This window comes from Nicotiana tabacum, chromosome 11, assembly GCF_000715075.1.
Source record: "Nicotiana tabacum cultivar K326 chromosome 11, ASM71507v2, whole genome shotgun sequence".
Classification (NCBI taxonomy): Eukaryota; Viridiplantae; Streptophyta; class Magnoliopsida; order Solanales; family Solanaceae; genus Nicotiana; species Nicotiana tabacum.
This window is the reverse complement of record NC_134090.1, coordinates 99,836,976-99,842,975: the sequence shown is the minus strand read 5'-3', so window position 1 is coordinate 99,842,975 and position 6,000 is coordinate 99,836,976.

Sequence of the window (6,000 nt, the reverse complement as noted above, 5' to 3'; positions counted from 1 at the left end):
GGTGTGCATTTCATGCGACCCGAATCCAAATCCCAAAACATAAAATAAAACGTGTTCCAGATTGTGGGTGCATTTCATGTGACGCAGTCCAAAGACGTGTTTTAAGCGATGTTCACATTTCTTTTAAAAACAATAATAATAAAGCGGTTAAAAGATAAAATTTGCACATAAGTTCATATTTGTATAAAATCAGATAATCAAGCCGAATATAACAGTTGAGCGACCGTGCTAGAACCACGGAACTCGGGAATGCCTAACACCTTCTCCCGGGTTAACAGAATTCCTTATCCGGATTTCTGGTACGCAGACTGTAATATGGAGTCATTCTTTTCCTCGATTCGGGATTAAAATTGGTGATTTGGGACACCCTAAATCTCCCAAGTGGCGACTCTGAAATAAATAAACCAATCCCGTCTCGATTGTCCTTTAATTGGAAAAACTCCCTTGCACCCTCGCGGGTGCGGGAAAAGGAGGTGTGACAGCTCTGGCGACTCTGCTGGGGATCATTACCCAGAACCACTGGTTCAGGGTTAGAAATTCGAGCTTAGATAAATTGTTATATTTGGTTTTATCTGATTTTTACATGTTTGAGCCTAATGTGCTAAATGCTGCTTTTACTGCTTTGATATTATTTGAATTGTACATATAAACTGTGCCGAAACATACTCTTCTTACCTCCGGGGATGTGCTTACTGGTTAAGACTCCCTATTCTGTTAGTGTCATACCCTGAATAAAAGAGGTTCGGAAAGTTTCTAAGCCGGCTGGCCTTTTGGTTCCCGGAAAGGAGCTCTTTCCTCAACTCGAGTTGTCCGCTCGGGTACACTGTCTAGAACACCGACCCAGGTTTTTGAACATAGAATAACGTGACTTCATGCCGGATCCCTAGTAGGAACGCTTATTTGCATCACGTTGCATTTGACTTAGGGGACTCAACACAGGGGTTGGGTCCGTCTAGGACTAGCAACCTGATATGAAAAGACCATCCTGATGCATCCTATTTGTTTTCCGTGCATTTATTTTGTCTCGCTGACCGGTGTTTGAATATTATGAATATTGTGCAATCGAAAAATAGCGGTTAGGGAATTGATTGTTTATTTTGAAAAAAAAACAAATACTGTCAAAACTCTGTCGATATTTTGAGAAAATGAAAAAATGTCTTATTAGTTGTTTTATTAAAAGGAAAAATAGAAAAAAAATCATCATTGTTCTGTTTTGTTTTTCAAAAAAAATAGAAAAGAAAATAGTTTGTTTTGCCATGAAAATGAAAATGAAAAAGAGTCTTATTTTTTAAAAAATGTTTTTTTTATTATTACTTAGTTGTTTATGAAAATGCAACAAATAAAAAAAAAGTCTTTCATTATTTGTCGCAAGTATATATACATATATATATATATATATAAATTCAAAAGTTTTTTTTTATTTTTTTCAAATATATATATATATATATATGTCTTTACTTGTTGCAAAAATATTTGTCTTGCCAAAAAGTCTAGAAAGGTTTTTAGACCTCCAATTTTCAAAAACAAAAAAAAATCCAAAAATATTTTCCATTATTAACTTCTTTAGAAAGTCTTTTAACTATTATTTTTTTAAAAAAAAAATATATAATAAGGTAGAAAAAAATCCGAAAATATTTTTCTTCTTTCAAAATTGAAAAGAAAATTCAAAATTCAAAAAAAAATATTTTTTAGAAGCATTTCTATTATTAAAGGTAACATTCCGAAAAATATTTTCTTCTTCCTTTAGAATAAGAAAAAAAAACAAATGGAAATTAAAAAATATATATATATATATCTTAGAAGTCTTTCTTTTAAAAAGAAAATCAATCAAAAATATTTCCTTTCTCCTTTTAAAGTAGTTCTTTCACAAATTCAAAAAAGGAAGTTAGTTTATTTACTTTATTCTTGATTGCCCGAACTACGCGGGTTTGATTCTCACCGGATGTGAGATACGTAGGCAACCCTCATCGGGTCCAACCCCCATTTTTGCTAAAATAACCAAAAACAAATAAATAATAATAAAAATAATATGTCATAAAGAAGTCAGGTGATGTTGTTTTGTCATAAATAGCCGAATGTTCCCGAAAGGGACGCCGGAAGGCTGACTTTGCATAAACAGCCACCTTTGGGTCATTTTAGGATTTTGATCCAGTTGACCCACTCAGCCTTAAAAATCTTCGTCCCCGAGATGTTGAAAGGCCGTGTTTGCAATATTGAGTTTGCTAATTTGAAAACGATAAAAAGAGTCATGAATAAGTCAGGTGATGTTGTTTTGTCATAAATAGCCGAATGTTCCTGAAAGGGACGCCGGAAGGCTGACTTTGCATAAACAGCCACCTTTGGATCATTTTAGGATTTTGATCCAGTTGACCCACTCAGCCTTAAAAATCTTCGTCCCCGAGACGTTGAAAGGCCGTGTTTGCAATATTGAGTTTTCTAATTTGAAAATCGATAAAAAGAGTCATAAATAAGTCAGGTGATGTTGTTTTGTCATAAATAGCCGAATGTTCCCTAAAGGGACGCCGAAAGGCTGACTTTGCATAAACAGCCATCTTTTGGGTCATGTTTAGGATTTTTTGTCCAGTGGACCCACACAGCCTTAGAAATCTTCGTCCCCGAGGCGCTGAAGGGCCGTGTTTGCAACACCAGTTTTTTCGTAATTTTGAAAAGAAAAAAAAACAAAAAGTCAGCGGTCAGGTGAATACCGTTTGAATTTTGTCATAATAAGCCGAGCCAGCTTCGGCCGCGTCTTAAACCGTTCTCGCCGAAATAGCCTTAGAGTATCTTTCAGTTGTCGAAAGGTTATTTTCGTAAAAGAATGGACAAGTTTGTAAAGTGTCAAAATAATCCTCCCCAGCCTCAAAATTCATGTGAGATTTGGAAGGGGCAACATTTGCAAAAATAACCGTTTGGTTGCATTTGACAAACGAGGAAAGGAAGCTGGCTGTTGTTTTTGTAAATCTTTTGATTAGAATATGCGGGTTGTTTGATTTTCAAGTTTGTAGGTCATTTTTAAACCTTCGAAACCCAATTTGTTTTATTATGAAAATTGATAAAGAAAAAATGTTTCATTGCTTTTACCTTTCATTTTGTCCGAACTACGCAAGGTCTGATTCATGCGGGGTCATGATACGTAGGCAATCTCCATAAGATTCGACCACAACAAAAAAAAATGAAAAAAAAAGACAGAAAAAAGAGAATGAAAAAAAAACGAAAAAAAAAATGAAAAAATGAAAAATAGAAAAAAAAGAAAAATGAAAAAATTTGAAGAAAAAAACGAAAAGAAAAAAAAAATGTTGTCAATAATGAGGACCGACTGAGTCCATTCTAACCTGTTTTGTTTTGAATCACAAAGTTAAGGTGGTTGGTTTGTGGTAAGCCGGACAATGACACCCAGAACATCGCGAAGAATCCTATTGGGAACTTGTTGAGGGGTGATGATATTGAAGTTGGCAACGGTCTGGCAATACTGATGCAAAGCAAAATGGCTAAGATGCCAGTTTCGCTAAGTGGGAGGACACTCCGTTCCTTGGTTAACAAGAAAGAAGCAGTTGGTGGTTTATTTTGTTGTCATTTCTGTTTGTTCGGATTATTAGGATTGTAATTCGGATTTTGTTTTGTGTCAATATCTTTCCGCTTATCTTTCCGTTTTGTCATAGCGGTTTGTTTAAGTTTTGTCCAGGTTGTTTAGGATTTTATTTCGTTTGTTTTGTTATTCAAACCATTTCACCGGTAGTCTAGCACAAAATCCAGTCTTTTATTATTTCCATTCATCTTTTTGTTTAGTCTTTTTATCATTTTGTTCAGCGCCGATTCTAGTGACATGACATGCGCACACAGTTTGGGCCTAATCTTTAAAGTTAATCATAAAACCCCGAAAAGGTGATCAGAACATTTAAAGGAAATAAGAACGGTTTGAGATTATTCGGAGCTCGAGTCATGTGGAACTGGGGCAAGTAAAACATAAAGAAAACCGTTAAAGGCAAGATTCGCCAAATTGACATAAGGGTCTTCATGATAATGAGAAGTGAGAGTGTCGCCCAACGGTGCTTTAGAAATGGCAAATGAAAAAGCAAACGTGTGAATATAATTGTCAAGTCCAGCATCATCGGAAGAGACTATAAATCTTTATTGTGTTGTTTGCACTTGGCATGTTTTGAAGACTGGAATAACGAAGGCATTTTGTTATGCTACCTAAACACTTTACCCTTCGTTACTCCTTTTGAGCCTTATTTATTTTCCTTCATACCCCTCGTTAGGAATTAGTAGCAATGAATAGAAAACGCAAGCGCGGCAGGTAAACAAAAGAAAAAAAAAGGAAAAAGAAAAGAAAACAACACAACAAAAAAAAAGGGGAAAAGAAAAAAAAAAGAAAAAAGAAAAATGATAACAAAAAAAAACAAAAAAAAAACAAAAGAAAGTCAAATGAAAAAGAGGAATTGGGAACTACGTTTGACCTGATTCCTCAAAGAGGATACGTAGGCACTTCACGGCTCGGTCATAGTTTTGAAAAAAAAATATAAAGAAAAATCAATTAAAATATCCCCAAGCAAGAAACTGGGGCAAAGGTTGCGTTTGTTGTAAATAAATCTAATTCCGAAGGTTGTAACTAATAACCCAAAATTAATGCATTTTTTGAGCCTTTAATACCTTTTTTTCTAGCCCTATCCAAAACCCACATTACGGTCCAAAGAAAGACCTTCTGATCAGTCTTCAAAAGATGCCAAGTCAGACAAATGAGAGTCTCCCCGGTGAGCATAACATTCTGTTCCACAGCAGAAAGGACTCTAATCCCCAGCAGAAAGAGTCATACCGGCGACACTCCAAATCCCCAGCTGGAAAGTGATACAAATGAGAGAGTCTTATCGGTGAAAACCTTCACAGGCACCATAAGGCGATGAAAGCTGAGAGAAAACCAAAAATGAGAGAGACTTGATAGTGAAAACCCTTTGGGCACTACAAGTCGAATAAAATTGAGAATCAGATGGGGAATCGCCAATTGAAGATCTTGAAAAATGATTGACGGTAGAGGATAGGCCACATGTGTATGTCATGACCATTAGAGCTGGTATCTCCATTTGATAGATTTTCATTTATAGTTTCTTTTGTTAAAGAGTCATCTTTTCTTTTGTCTTTATTCTGTTCCCTTTTATCTTTTTCCTTTCATAGAAAAATCCCCAATAGAGTCTATTTGGTCAGAACAAGTGTGAACTGACTTCAAAATAGGCCATCAGCTTTCCAAAATGAGATCTGACTAGTACATCCAAGTGGTATAGTCAGCAGGGAACAAACGCGAGGCCAGTGTCAAAAGATATCCCCAACAGAAGGGAATTGACAGAAGGACTGACAAGTGTCAAGAGGGATACCATTGCCTTTATCAAAGGTTATAAACCTCAAGGCCAAAGCCCGTGGGCAAATCAAGGAGAGCAATGAGCATGATTTGGGAAATTCATACTAGACTAAAAGGTCGGGGAAATGCCAGTTTCCGAGCTATGCCACAAAAGAAGAGGGATATCCCCAGAAAGGAATTATCCCCAGCAAATAATATCATCCCCAACAAGTTGTGGAGCGCAAATCAAGGAAGGAGAAAGGGAAAACCATCCCAGTAGGAGTATCACAACCAACCACCATGTTTTAAACTAACAAATTTTGTTTGATTTGAAACAGGTAAAGGAATGGGCATTGACGCCAGAAATGCATGCCACAAGGGATATTACCAAACTGGGGCAGAAAATTTTCCTTCCATTTAGAAAATTTTCTGTAAGTCAGGTACCCATGCGGGGAAAAAATATAACACCAGTCTCAAGGGAAGTGGTCTTAGAACTAGTGTTGCCCCAACATAATAAGTTTCAATGGAGGAAGTTGTTCCCCAGCAAAGGAATCAGAATCCCCCAGCAGTGTTATCCACGACAGCGTTATCCCCAGCTGATAACATTTTACCCCCAACAGGTAAGTAAATAATTCCCCAACAGTATTATCCCTAGCAGTTTCGAAGAGTCC